The sequence below is a fragment of the Hylaeus volcanicus genome, chromosome 3 (genome assembly GCF_026283585.1).
Source record: "Hylaeus volcanicus isolate JK05 chromosome 3, UHH_iyHylVolc1.0_haploid, whole genome shotgun sequence".
NCBI lineage: Eukaryota > Metazoa > Arthropoda > Insecta > Hymenoptera > Colletidae > Hylaeus > Hylaeus volcanicus.
Genome location: NC_071978.1, coordinates 11,332,028 through 11,348,279, shown reverse-complemented (window position 1 = coordinate 11,348,279; position 16,252 = coordinate 11,332,028). Strand labels below are relative to the sequence as shown.

Below are 16,252 nucleotides of genomic sequence, written 5' to 3'. Positions count from 1 at the left end.
AGTCCTCGAACCCATTTTGAACTTCATCCGAGCGGATAGACGAGTATGTACCTCGAAATAAATGTATTTTCATAACATTTTACAGAATTTCTTCAGAAAATTTTACCGTGGATGTATACACAGTTTAATTGGAATTTATTATAATGATACACATACCATGGTACAAGATTTTAGAGTAACTGTACACAAAGAATTCAAAATTCGAAATTCTCGTACCCCTTTTGAACTTCAAATATCCACATGAATAGACAAGTATCCACGTCGAAATGAATACAATTTCCAAGAACGGAGCAATTAAAATACTGGTCTTTCGGTATGCGACATTAAGTTTCGCGATACTGGAGATGTGTACGTGGCTTAACCCGTTAGTGGTAGCGACCGTGGTCCAAAAAGGAGAAAATTACATGCATGGTTGGGCAACGAGAATGGATGGCGTGCGGCTCGTTGGCTCCCCCAGTCGGAGAAAGAACTTTGACACGAGACAGATGCTCGGGCAGGTACGCCCTATTTTGTCACGCCGCGTTTTGCATAAACCGACGGCCCCCGCGATTCGTCGGATGGCGTCGCAATTGAAATATTTACGAGCCAGACCCAGCATAAGGACACACTTAGCAGCGTTTAATATCCACTCAGATTCAGCTTGAGTTATGCGCTCCTCTGAACAGGATTTTTCCCTGGTTCGGTTTTTATTGTCGCCACCGACGCACAATGCGGGAATCTAAATTGAAGAAAAAGCATCGCAACTGTGGAATTTATTTGTATTTCCGGAAAAGTAGATTTACATTTTCTCTTAAGAGTATAGCATAGTCGAGGTGGATAATTAAACTTCGTCTATCATGGTAATCATGTGTACTTCCATTTGATATAAAAAAAATTCTCTTATATTCTACATTACCTGGTTTATTGTATTAACACATCGTTGTCGAGTAAACTCGTGTTTGTACTTGCATTATGTATCTAAATTTATGAAACCCAGGGCAGTGTAGAATATTGCAAAAGCTTTGCTCATCGGTGTTATGTATGTAGAATATAAATAAAGTTCATAGGAGTTTATTTAGATTATTTTAATTCACATTAAATTATGAAATAATATCCTGTGGCATGAAGTTGCTTCCGTGTGGAATTGCCGGTCAACAAGTATTAAAATACAAAATCCTAAAGCTCGTTTTAGAAAACCCTTTTTAATTACAGATATGATAATATGTCGAAACTCTTATCAAAAAATTCATAACAATCCAGGTATAATGCTGGACGAGAATTCGTTGATTTATTACCTACCACAGAACACAGTGATCGTCGAATGAAAACACAACTTTCATAACTTAAGCGTTTTGTCTGTATTTCGACCACTGTGGGGCGCTTCCTAAATCGCAGTTACGCGGAAGTCGGCGGAAATTCCGATGAGATTATTGCGAAACTTCCCGACGAGGAAGACGCAGTGCTCGTTTCGAAGTTAGAATTGATTCGATGAAATGTCTTTCATGAATTTTATGTTAAATCATCTCCCGCTGTGGAAGTTTGCCAAGTCTCGCGATCAGTTTTAATCCATGGCGTCAACGCTGGGCGTGAGCTTTCCTAGCTGCATGTAAGACGGTCCAAAGTTAATTCGAAGAAGCAGTTCGTCGACGACTGAGTCATATTTTACCGTACGTTTCTTCGTGTGCCTCTGTTCCGGGATCCGATCCACTGTGATAACGGCGAAACTCGTGTTGAATAATTTCCCTAAATATATGAGATCAGAGGATGAAACGAGTCTGTATTTGAGCAGGGAAGATAAATGTAACGGAATATTGTCGACATAATCGCAAAGACACGACGTTGCTCAACGAATTAACTATTGAAGAAATGTAATCGATCGAATACGTTGAACCTTCGAAGTAATTTAAAATAAATAAAATTAATAAATAAATAACATGAAAATGTACTTGGAACGGTACTTTGCTATTTAACCATACAATTTTTGGAAAGATGACAATAAACTGTTTCCAGAGAGATGGAAGAATATTAATGGAATAAATTAAAAGGTAATATATACAGAATGTAAAGACAATTACTTACTAATAAAGCGAACAAACTTTTAGGACAACCGAATTTTGTTGACGCAATTAAACCTTATTTCTTTTAATTGTGACATGCACTATTTTTCGATTGTATGTATGTATTATGAAAAATGCACAAGAAGTAAGTTTCATTTACGTCTCGAATATTGTGTTGAATTGTGTAACTTTATCCGTAGTATCCGTTATCTACAGCCAACTACCGAGATTACTATGAAGAATGCAGTTAGCAATTATGCGACGATTCGGAATAATTTAGATGGATTGTACTCCACTGAATAAAATCGTAAGAGCTATCTCCCTGCCAAGCACCTTGTAAGTCTCGTTAATATATTCGGCGCTATCCACTAAGCTCTTGATATTCCTTAAACAACGCTTGAGAAGATCATAGTTGCTTGAATTTTCATGTACCAAATGAACAGCTTCTGCGACACAAGGATCTAAAGTTGGTTCATGCTGATGTATCGTTAATGTACCGCTTGCTTTAACTTTTCTTCGTTTACTTAAGTTAATAAAAACTTCAATGTTAAAGTTATTCGTGGATGTAAAAATGTTGAAGCCATTTATGAAAGTAGAAGTATTAAAGTTATTGGAGAAAATAGAATCCTGTGAAGGATATGCACCTTCGTAATTACAAAATAAATCCATAATTTTCTCCATCCATGGATTGATAAATGTCTACATTGACTTTTAATATAAAGTTTCATTCACGACCCCAAAATTATATCGAATCGCGGATAATATGTTTTATTACTATATTGATAATACTGATATTACATTGTACAATAATAATAACTGATAATACAGGTTTCTAGAATAACCATCTCTAAAGAAAATTTGATAGCTCTATTTATAATCTTTCTATTAATATAAATAATTCAAATTAACATTCCTATTTTCACGTACGATTCTTAATTTTACAAATATTATCCACATTATCATACAACATCAGACTAATCTTGTAAAAAAGAAATTAGAGCAAGATGATAAGAACAGTGACGTGGACAGCATAGACATTAAAAGTTTAGATCATTGCAAAACCAACAGGTCTCCTTAAAAGTAGCTTCGATATTACACATAAACCTTGTTTGGAAAGAGAATCCAATACTTGCGTTAACTTCCTCGTAATTAATTCCCAAATAAGGGACTTCACTTTGCAGCAATTTGAGTACCTAGTCCTCTTAAGCCAGGCGAACTTCCCATAAACTTCTTGGCGTCTCTTGGACGAAGAGATTCCTCTCGAACGCTCCACGCGTCCCGATGTTCGATGCGGTTCGCGTGTTTATTCCGCGTTTAACGACGTTACTAATCGGCTGGTTCGGTGCTCTCGTTCGCGATAAAGTGCACCGATAACGTCGTTGCTTCCGTTATTAAGTTCGTGCCCCGTCCCCCGTTGGATCGAGGCGAGAGGCAGGCAGTAATTAAAAGTTGCGAACCTGCGATGGGAATATCATTTACGGGCTAAAGCTAATTACGTCGCGGCCGAATAAATGGCGGACGATGAATGAGAAACGAGACGACCTACGAGCGAGGTGTTCGCCTCTCCGCGAGCCGGAGCCTTTCCTCTTTGGACTACTTCCAGTATTACTTTTCCGGTTCTCCGGAGTTGAAAGGCATTACACGATTTCCCTTCTACATTTTTTTCTAGCCAGCCCTCCTCTACCCTTCAAGAAAGGTGACGGTGGATTTGTCCCCAGGTGTCGATGACAAGTCCAGCGTTCGCGGCCCAACAGCCACCCTTTCTTCCCCTTCGAAGTGTCCACGGAGTTTCCGTTCGTCCCTCCTACGTTTCTGTTAATTATACACTTAGCAACTTTCCTTTTATCCGTGGTCTACTTATGCACCAACTTTCGTGGGCGTGAGGCTGACCCCACAGTGTTCAACCCACCCTCCCTGCCTTTCGATACTGTACAGCAGAAAATTTGCTTTCATGTAGAATGAGATGTGTCCTCGATGCCACGGTTCTGGGGTAAGTGCTTCCAGTAGAGATGAAGTCGAGAGTGTTGGGGAGTACCAGCTAGATCGGTTGCCTTCTAACGAAGGACGGATAAAACACAAATGCAAAAATAAGAATCGTTTTCTAAATTTAATTTGAAATCTTCGAGTAGCAGAAATGTCACGTACGAGAAAAGATCATTCCACATGAGGCCACTATTTTGAATAAAACATCGACTTGCGATCAAAATCAACATATTGATGTACTTTGCAAATTGTGTGTATTCATGGACTGAAAATACATACTACTCGTAAATCAAATTCCAATTCAATACATATTTGAAAAAACTATGAACAATTTAGCTCTTCAGTCTGTTGTAACCCATTAATACGTATCGAGGCATGTATGCAAATGTCACAGAGTCGAAGTCCCTGGATCGTTTCAAAATTTTAAATGCGACGCTATTCTAAACTAAAAATGCGAGAAGAAAGAAAATCCATTTCCCAGCTGATGATTTAGTTACAAAATGGGTTGGAGATACTCTCGAGTACAAATGACAATATAAATGTGGTAATGTAGCGATTTACTTAGAGACATATACAGGATGAGACAATATTTCTCTTATTTATTCTGACCACAACGTTTTCAATCTCAGATGTTGAAATAATATTTTAATTTAAAGAAATTATTGAAATGAAATAATGGCCCCCATTTTGTCATCGAAAGAAGTAATTACTGGAATAGCATATGCGATTTATAGGCTGCCATATCTTGCATATCATTATTTCACTTTTGCAAGATTTTTCTTCTGAAAGAAGTAACGAGAAGTATTTTCCTAGCATACCTATAAATTGGTCTCTCGTTCTATAGAATTGCATTGCGATATTGGAAAAATGGAAAATTGCAACCTCGCGTAATTGTGCCGAAGCGAACGGATATGCAACGAGTGGGATCGTACAATCAAGAATTTCCTTCCACTCTTCTGAGCATTAAACGACAAGCTAATCACTGTTACACAGGGTGACTCCCGAGAAACAGAACAGCTAAACATCTCTTTTCGAATCGTAGATTGAAGAAAATGACAAAGAAAAGAGCTGCGCTACTCGAAGTGGCAAATGCGATTAGTTCAACGATACTAGATACTAATTATTAGTAATTATTATAAATACTGATATTGACATTAACGCGAATTCAGAAATTGTTACTAAAGCAATCATAATTTTAAAGTGTACAATTGCAATCACATCTCGATATAAATAGTCTCGCTTTACGTAGTTTCGTTTCGCGTAACTTTACAAATTTATTTTACAATTTTTTTCGACGTATAGAAAAGATATTTAAGATATTCAAGATATTTAAAGATTTAGGTTTGAACATATTACAAAATATTTTTATAGTACATAATAAAATATTTCAGAAAGTATTTACTCTTCTAAAATAAGAACTTACTGAGATGATGAAATTTTTTGTGTAGCATATAAAGAAATATGATTTTTAATAGCTGAAATGACGATTTCCAGAATTAACTGAATGTTTTAAAAATAGATTGTATCTTTTTATAATTGGACAATATCGAATTTCATTGAAAAAAGAGTTAAGAACAAGAATGTACATTTATATTTACTTAGTTACTTTAAGAGGAAGTTGGATAATTAGAATCAGTCTATGTATTTCCTGAGAGTGTTGAGTGAAAGGATTCATGATGAAATCATAACTGTGATTACTTCTGTTCATTAAAATTTCCAATTTGCAGTTCCCAAAATATAGAACTTAATGCTCTTTTCAGCGGAGAGAGTTATTTTGCCTCGCGCGAATCACATATTTCAAATTCGGGTGCAATAGAGAGTAGCGCTAGCTTTCCCAAATTTCACAATTTAAAATTCTCTTTTTCTGCAAAAGGTTTCTCTCAAACCTGCAAAAACAGAATTTATTTCATGAGAACAGTTTCGCAAAACTAACCTTTTTAAAACTAGAGAATTATAACAATCGAGGAAATCGACAAGACAATTGAGTAAACTATAATCCGCTTACATTTCCACGATTAGTAATCACGCGATGATTACACGTTATTACGCGATGATTGCGACGATTCAACGATTCACGATTATAATTACACTGTAAATTACACGCGATTCCAATCCAATTTCATTCCAATCTTATCCTGCAATTGTAATCAATTTAAAATATGCTCAACTTTCCATCCTAATAGTTTTGGCATCACTTGACGTCATTGATAAATCTTGTTCTAATGTTCTTCGCCATTTCAACAACAACAAACTTCCAAAAAATCGGCTATTTTTCAGTCGTTCAAACCAAAACAACCCCTTGAGTCACGTTGGTTTGAAAACACGTCACCCGGTACACGACGCATCAACAGCAGAGGAAGAAAGCGCGACAGCGGCCAGGGGACCGACGTGTCTCTATGTTTCCGAGGGAAACTGTGTCTCTGGGAAAGTGGAAACGATATCTTTCCGCGGCGGCAAGCCCTAATGACGTTCGAGAAAGTCAGGAACGCGATACCGGCGAACGGATGCAGCGCGATGAAAAATTGGATGATGGCTTCCACCCCTCGGTTGTGCTTGTAGCGGCGCACCAGAGACGCTTACATCGTCGTTGGCGTCGTTCGCGGAAATGCTACAGCGAAAAAGCCTTTCTCTTTCGTGGTGTCGAGACCGTGGTGTGCGCACGAGAGAGAGACACACAGGGAGAGAAGGGGCTAGGTGAAAGAACGAGACGGCTACAGCGGAATTCACGAGTATTTCTCAGCGAGGAACGCCACGGTGAAAAGCCCCGTTGGATCTCGAGGCTTGCCAACCGCCTCATATTTTATGAGCCATCCCCTCATTCGCTGATGCTTTCACGCGTACCCGTATCGAAGTAACACGCCAAACGACCCGCCTTCACTCTGAATTTGTAATTCCGCGGATCGCGATTCTTTTCCCACGCCGACGCGCGCAGTCAATTTGTCCGGAATTGGGTATCTCTGGCTGGTTTAAGGGGAACCCCGATTGACTCGGAAGGGAAGGTTCGTTAACCCTCGAATAACGTTGAGGTCCCTTTAATTACATCCCTGCTGTGATGGAGATATAATACGGGAACACTAGGAATGGGGTCAGAGTGTTCTTGATCCTTGAGGGTGTGCTCTTTTATCTAGGGTCAAGAGGTAGATTTTTTTATATTCTTTTCCTATTAAATAAGTTTCTTTAAAGGCACTTCAACGATAAAGGTTACTAACGACTATTATAAATTACAAACTGGAAATAACATATTTTGCTTGAGTCATTGTGGTATATATTATTAGATGTGTTAAATTTGGTCAAATAAGTTGATCTTTTTAAGAAACTGGATAACTTTTTTGCAGCCCGTAATTAATTAATATTATTAGTATTATTAATGATAATTTTTGTCTTGACAGATACCTAAATTCTATATATATATATTTTTTTTTTATCATAACGTTTCAATATCAATACTTAATTTAATGCAATATTCACACAAATGTCACCGTGATTATCAAATGTTAACAATCTCTTGCATTTTCAATCACAGATCTTTGCTTAAAAGGGATTACTTGTAAACGTGGTAACTTGTTTAAGACTATAAAATTCTTATTCTTTGAAAATAATTTTTCATTAGCACTATTTTTTAATAATCACTATAATTTAATAATTACTTCTTGAAATCGCAAGTTTTTTTATTGGATGCTGTATAATTTATTAAATATTGTGGCAGACTCTGTGCGAGACTTCGTTTGGGAGATAATTAATTTTGAACGTGTTTGATGTGCGCTTAAAACTGGCTAACGCGTCCGACCAATGGCTGACCTTTCTACTTCTACTATCCGCTCTAGTTGATGTTAATCTGATTAAAAGGTTACGAGTCGATGCGATACGTGATACGTGATAAGTCGGCGTAAAACAGATAACACCACACCACCGTTCATATTCACCAGCATAAACATGAGTAGAACAGGCCGATAATGGTCAGACACGTTACCAAATCATATTCTATCGTACGTGTATTCCAACAATTTCTGAAAGCAATGTTTTAAGATACGAATTCACGAGTAAAAAAAATTTCATTGTACGTTTTGCAATTATTCGTCCCATATCCTGCAGAACCCACCCCATCACATTGTACTCGACGCAGCCTGATTTAAAATTTAACGTAGTACGTGGCGTCATGAAATGCTTGCCGAGAAATGAAGTTTTGAGACGAAATCTCGCTTATCGCTACTTTTAGGGAAAAATACACAAAAGCAATTTTCATAGAAAATTTTTGTTGGTATCAATAGTAATCAACATAATGATAAATATCGATGAAATCCTTTTTCTCTTTGAAACGGTGGTTCCAAAACTTTTTCGTTGGTGTCTTCTGAAACTAAAAAACTATGTAGGTGCTCCAATATTATACAATCGTCCTGTTAAAAGAATAAAATTTCAATTTTAAGAAATGAAATATCATGTACAAGTATAACAATCAAATTAAGATCCTGGACATAATTCATAATATTTCTTTAAAAAACAAGTAACTGCATAGGAAATCAAATAATAATACCAACATGAAAATACAAACTAGTTCAAGACTATTACTTTTTATCACGAAGGTATTACAAGTTTCTTATGAAAAACACATAAATATATTGATTAAATATTTGAATAATTAAATAAAATAATTTATTCAAAGGGAATATTGACTGTAGCTATCAGTATTATTCCCAATCGCGTCCAAATGCGCAGAATGTGTCCAAACGTTGTATCTTCTACCTCGAATAAGCATCGACGAAAACGACTGTAGGTAAATCGGGGTGCCCTTAGGAACGGTTTAATCGTCGCGAGTTGTTTATGGAAATCATGCTTCTCGCGTTGGCTCCATATCCTGGAGGATTTTCCAGCGCGTTAATGCCGTATTTACGAGAAAGATCACTTATGGAAATTTTGTGTAGTGTCTGTGCGTTCGACAAAGTACTGCTCCTGGTGTGTTTGAATCTCGCGCACAACGCTTGAATAATAAATCAAAGCGAAGTGGCCACGTAACTGCGCGTTACGTCTACACGGATCCTATATCCGTCTAAATATTATATTCGCGCGGTGTACTGGCGCGAACTGCGCCCCGGAAATGCCGTAGTTTATAATAATTCAGGCGTGCGTTAATTTCGTATTCCGGACGAGTGTACGGCGCGAAGGACGAGACCGCCTGGGCGAATTAACTTAATACGTTATATACCGTGTTATATTAACGTGCCCGTAATATATATAATGGGAATGATTAATACCGGCTCTGGCTCGAGCGAGCCTGCAAACCGTGCCCCATATTTTACGGGACGTCCCCCATTTTGCCGATGCTTTCAGTCCCGGGGCCATATTGAAGCCGTACGCTAGACACTGGCGTTCACCGTAAATTCGCGCCACCATCGTAAATTCCCCCTAACATACATAATTTTACCCCGTGCACGTGATTGCTCGTCCCTCGTGACGCCATATATATTTTCAATTCGTACCGCGTCACTTTTAATATTAATATGTCGACTCGGCTCCCGGCCAGAAATTGAATGTTTTATGTCGATGATCGCATCCATACCGCGCGCGATTCGAACATCAATTACACCTATCGATATTCAGAACAACTCTACCTGGTCAAAATTCAAGATTAATTTAAGTGTACCGAGTAAAGGTGTCTCAACGGTGCGGTACAGATAAATCATGGCACCATGGTATCGTCCAATCTACGAGATATTTAATTTCGCTGAAGTAACAGATTAACTTCGGAAAATTCCTAGAAGGTTGAAACTTCGTTTTGTGAACAATTAGAAACTACACACACTCTATCATTCGTCGCAGTAATTATTTTTGAAATCTCATAGAAATTTACAAATCCTATCTAGATTTATTTTTATTAATACCTCACCTTCAGAGTTAATTTCTTTGAATTTTTTTTTACTCAATTGTGGACTTCTTAATATACATACTCTTAGTACACAAACGATTTGTATAATTTACTTGAATGAATTTTTACGAATATGAACATGCATTAAATAAGATAAATTTAACTTGCTATATATTTATCTATTTATATAAGAAAATCTAAGACACACTTAGATCGCATTCTCTAGAGATGCATTCACCAGATGCACTGGACTACGACGTAATTGAAATTATTGAATATTGTATAGAGTGAACTATTCCTGAACCAGATTACAGGCCACGATCTAATGGAGATCACTTACTCGAAATTCATTATGAAATCTGTTTACAATTCTATAGCCCATAATGCAATCCAAATGGGATTGTAAGTGATCATAAACTAATTCAAATGGCTGAGCCAATCCACAAAGTGTTATGTAGATTATAGGAGAGGGGCTGTGATATAATTCAGATTACACTGTAATATAATGTAAATTGATTAATGACGAATAGGTATTCCGACATAAAAAAAAAATTTAGTCATTACTATTCACTGACTTTCATTTAAATGTAAATATCTTCGACTAATTTACTGGTCATCTTCAAACGTGAAGGAATTATAATTCACCTATAATAATAATAAATGTTTAATTATTTGTCAATTTGAAAACGACTTTGAAATTTCGTCATTCGAATATAAAGTTTACTTACCTTTACTAAACTTTACTTACCCTTCCCATTATACACTCGTATAGACAGTGTTGCAGATGATTTTGTAAGAAATCATGATGCAATTCATATTGTGTCGCCATAATCCGTAGAGATGTTTAGATTATACCCCCATAACTGATAGTGCAATTCGGATCGTTATGCCGCAGCCCATAGTATTATTTTGATCGCAGAACTGTAGCTAAAGCTATAATCCAGATCACAGCTGGAGTGGTTCAGGTGCTTCAGATTCAGTATCATCATCAAAAGTCAAGCAGTTCAGATTGCTAGTGCAGCTATTTCAGTTGCCAGTGATTCATCGGCATGCGTCCAAAAGTCAAGCGGTTCAGATTAGTGGCGCAGTCGAATCGGTAATTCAAATCGTTACATATCTAAAAGTCAAATACATAATTACAAGCATTGTAATGAATCGTACAGTCCAGAGTATTTTTCAGATCTTGATAGCCACGGATCGCAAAGACGCTGAAATATTTACTGATTAAAATTTCTATTTTATTTTTACTTAAATCACCAGCAGATAATACGTAATTGTTTCTACGTGTCCGTAACGAACCTTAACGGTAACGAATATAAATTAATCCTAGTATATATGTAGCAATTTTCAAGTAGATTTTACTAATTATATTTTTGGAGAGTACCGAGTATAGCTGAATTTTAAAATAAATTCGTAGTAAATTTAAATCATGAACTCCCTTATGGCCAAAGAAGTCTATCGTCCCAAATTTGTTAATGACATTACTCTTCGATATTCAACACTAGTAACCTTTTTAAAACTGAAAGTCCAACGATAAACCAGCGTCGATCGGAAATATCACCGAATTACCATTAATTGAAAGACAAGGTAAACGGGCAATTCCCATTGGTCGCACGTTCCACTCGAAAGTTATCCGCTGTATCGCCGCGCAATCGCAATCCCTTCTTCGAGCAAAAAATTACCAAGCTCCCGTGCGTAACACCGTAAAACCTACAACGCGAATTTATGCTCGCTACGCTCGAGAAAAACGTGGAAAGGTAGCAACGACAGACCGTTGAATTAAAGTTTACAAGGGAAGTGCAAAAGTTCCAGCCGACCGCCGGCCGGTGCGTTTCAATTAAGCAACAACGAGCACCGTATTTTCTCGCGTCGATGAATTTTTATGTACGACTAGCGGCGCGTGCAAAACTCAACTGATTACCGCATTACACGATCAGAAACGAAGAACCGAGGAGGAAAGAGGAAGAGAGAGGGTGGAAGAAGAGTCAGGAGCGGTAAATCCGTTTACGTGCCGCTCGTTTATTCTCATCGAGGGATTAAACGGTAAATTGGCCTTGGCACGCGCCAATTACTCGACCGTTGGGCACGGGCCCACCGGAAACATTGTTTTTAAACTTTCACGAGCAACCGAGGAAGGAGTGGTTGCAATCGGAACGAATTAATTTTCGATACTCCGAAGGCAAATTCTCGGAGGACCATTAAATTCGCTATCCCCCCGCGCTTGCAAGTGGGAAGGAGAGGAGTGTTAATTAAGAAGAACCGAAGCTCGATCGCTGAAAATTTACTCCTTCGCCGAATTAAACAATATCCGAACATACCGCAGCACGCTCGTTTCTTGTTTGGTGCGGTGCTTTTTCACGTGGTTTCGATGGTTACTTGATTGGTTAAAAAATGTATTGGCACTCGCTCTTCTTCATACATATGTACATACACGTTTCAGTTACTAACAGGTATTCTGAAAATGATGTATTAAACTTATAATGACAAAAGCATTGTATCGCAAGACCCATTTGCATCATCTTCCAAATATCTGAGAAGAATTAATAAAATTTCACCATTGTGTCCAAGAATACTTTTTTTCTTTTCTTTGAATCTCTTTTGAATGATGCAATATTATTTCTCTGCAATAATTAATACAAATAATTCTAATTAAAATTTGAAATCTTCTAATCAATCTTTCTCTAATATTAACTTTCCATACTTTCAATTTATGTAATTTTTTGGAATTTCCTGCATAAACACAGTAATAATTACTAACAATAATTCTGAATAAGAGTTGAATTCTTCGAATAAATTTTCTCGAATAAAAAATCTCGCATTATTCTCAAGCTTCCCACAAAGCTTTACGTATATCTGTACTCGAAAACAGCTTGCCAATGCTAAACTTTTTCCATTAGAGTACATTTAAAATGCAACGAGTTTGGTATTCGCGAATACCTTGCCAACCACAACTACACTCGCTGTTGGCAGCAATTGGATTAAGCAGCGATGCAGGTATTGCGTAAGCGAAATTATGATACCTTAAAAAGAACGAAACCATCCAACAAGCCCTTTAATACCAACAACGGGTAATCATTTACACTTTATCCGTTGCTCAAGGCGCAGCGAACGATGAAATATCACTGTACGTAAAAAATGCTCAGCTAAGGAATACGGGCACCACCATTCGAGATAATATGGGGCAACGGGGTTGAATTAAAGGACTAGGGACTTTAGGGGCTCGAGCTCCAGCTGGGGGGACTCCAGAGATTAATTTGAGGCAATTTGATGAATTCAGCCGCAAGCATGAACCACTACAAGCTTCTAACATCTACACTCTTGTAGTAAATGTTAGAAACCAGTAAGTGAGGAAGAGATAAGAATAACAGGCTGATAATGAGATGCAGCTTTTAAGGTGAAAACACTATAAAGGTTTATTGTAGTTATAATAGTACAACGTGATATAGCGGTTACACACAAGAGCTTCACAGAAACAAGTGAAGACAGAAGAAACAAATGACACATACATAATGCTTGCTGTATGCATTGATACTCTCTCAACAGTAAATAATGTATTAACTTCTTTCAATTCCCTAATGGTGAAATAGTTCTATGGATTTACTTGCGTTTAATGACAACTAATGCGATTCACATGAGGGAATTTCACGACACGAAAGTTCTGATTTCAATGATGCTTCCCGTGCATGTAGATGACACGAAAAACAATTTTTACTTCATACGAGAATTAACTCTGAAGGGGTGGAATCAGCTCTTAAAGTTTGTACGTATGTTTTTTTCATTTATTCCAGATAACTTTGTAATAGGACAGCTAGAGCGAAGCTGGAAATATAAACATTGTTCAACTTTTTATGCTCTGCCAGACTACTTACAAGAACTTTTTCACGAAGCGTCATTAATAAGCAAAATGATTTCTATATGAGTTATTATGAGTAAAATTGTATAAAGTTTCATTTGCCCATTTGATTCAAATACCTTTTGTTCAAATATTTTGTTAAACACTTCGTTCCTTCATGCGATATGGTACAGTTCATACAAATTATGTAATTAATAAATACTATACAAACAATACAATTTATAAGTATCATGCAAATCATACGAATTATTATAAAATTTCTTCAAGAAATATTGCATACATATTATACAAGTTATTCGAATTACACACGTTACATAAATCGAACAAAATATGCATGTTCCGCAAAAACTTTTTCTTAACGTCCAAAGCATTTCTGACTATAATGGCTGCCAATATAATTTCTCGACGATCGTTCGTTCGAACTGCACGCGGGTTTAATGCGTTCCGCAACTAATTTCCGGACGCTATTAATTTTTTTCCTCTCGACCGCGAATCGTTGCCAAGAAATGGAAAACGGGAATGCCGCCGGTTCCGCAAACGACACGCGTCTGGCCGCGTTCACTTTTTTCCGCTTGCGGACTGACGGTAACGAGAGCAAATGCGTTCTCGCGCCAGCGAGAAAGAGAAAGAAACTCCTGCTGCCCATTTGCATTCTACTGGATAATAATGTTCCCGCGTAAATGCGTCTTTTGAACGGTTGGCGTGGAGTAATTAACGTTTTCGCGAATTCACGACGCACTCTTTTCGAATTCCTTTTGTCCACATCGAGCGTGTTGCTGAAATTCAGTCTACAATGTTACGCGAAAATGAAGCACGAATGGGGCCGGGTCCATTACGTGGGCCACGCAGTCGCAAGAAAATAATATGCTTTAGAAAATATTACACCGATGAAAAAGCCGTGTGTACTATAGCGCCATCGGGGATCGCGTAACCATGCTTTCTGCCCGTGACAAAAAAAAAAAAAAGAAAAACTAATTACACATTTCCATTTTCCTGGATACCGCGCGCTCGCATAGATGCGTTCGTTTTTCGAGCCGAAATATACGGAAATTAAAATAGCGTAATGAATTTTCCAGTGAATTTACAACGCGCACTTCCGACGCCACTTTTTGCGACGTCGAACGAATGGAGCATCAAAAATTGTCCTACGACGATAAGCGTAAACGGATTACGTTCGTGCTACACGCTCCCGGCCGTCAAGTAAATATATCTCAGGAAATATTGCACCAATGAAAAAACCATGTGTATTCCATACAGACGCGACACGAATTCCGTGTCCACGTAAGTAGCTTATTTACGAGCGCTTTATATCTATGGAAATGGGCGGCAAAAATCTGGAGAAATAGTAAATATATGAGAGCGGTGCGTACACGTATGCGCCGTGCCTGTGGGACCTGTACATTTGCTCGGATTTCATAATCGCAGCTGCGTTTTGTGGCTACGAGAAGTCCCATGCTCGCGACAAATTGTTATTTGTATCGTGTTTCTATTACGTAATTGCGAGCGAGTATAAACATCATGGCAGAAAGTTATTTCACGAACGCGTAAAACTGTACACCCAGAAATGTATATGAATTAATATTTAATATTGTACTTTTTAATCTAGAAGTGATAAGTACATTAAACGTATATAGCTAGCATGTTTTTGCTGTAACTTCTTCAATTTTAAACATTCTTTAAAACTTTGTTCTTTTCCTTTCAAGGTTGAGGTCTCAGATAATCACAGTATCGATTACTTTGGAACGTTCAAAAAATCACAGGAACGAAAAATAAAACTGAAATCGAGATTTGGTATGATTTGTTTCCTTTTCTCGTGTCGTGTTTTTCATTTCTCTGTGTGTTTATTATTGTTTACTGGATCCAGACAGCTGAGAAATCCGAAATGCTTGAATTCTTTTTTATTAAAGTCCTCACTTTAGTGTACCCTCTGTAGCTAATAATAAAGAAATGCCATCTGAGCAAGCAATTAAGAAATTCTTTCTTTTTCATTCTTACTATGGTACAGGTTGTTACAAATCCTAATCCTAGCTGCTTTAATTAAATAAATTATATGGTACAGGTTGTTACAAATCTTAATCCTAGCTGCTTTTTTTAGTTAAATAAGTTATTGGTAAATAAAATAGAGACAAATTGCTGCGTCCTCGTGCCTCGCGAGGATGAAAAACGTCCTTAGAAATTCTTCTGGTGCTCTCAGTTGTCATTTCTTCGATATTAGCCGCATGGGTGTACACTCGAGTAACAATTTTAATAATAAAAAATTCAAATAACTCGGCTTTCTCATCCGTTCAGTCTCGCTAAACAACGATAAAACCATATTCGATTTCCACGTTTATATAAAAGGACTCTACCTAACCATTCCTTGCTTCAACTGGTTTTTCCACTAAATTAAATATTTCTCCTCATAAATTCTTAAATCTTAACCTTTGAATGCATAAGCGGTAATAAATAATATTTTCAACATATTTTACACGAGATAGACAACAATTTAAAAACATATCTCGATTGGTATGGTTAACAGAT

General features: G+C 37.3%; 1 protein-coding gene and 1 long non-coding RNA gene across 2 annotated transcripts in view; one reads left to right on the top strand and one right to left on the bottom strand.

Annotated features, from left to right (window-relative positions):
* Positions 1-16,252, top strand: part of LOC128873641 (ly6/PLAUR domain-containing protein 6-like) — a 128,599-nt gene that overhangs the window by 68,757 nt on the left and 43,590 nt on the right. The window lies entirely within an intron of this gene.
* Positions 8,568-11,782, bottom strand: LOC128873642 (uncharacterized). Its single transcript, XR_008456454.1, has 3 exons — positions 11,449-11,782; positions 10,628-10,996; positions 8,568-10,524 (listed from the first exon to the last, which is right to left on the bottom strand). It is a non-coding gene; the product is annotated as an uncharacterized LOC128873642 (long non-coding RNA).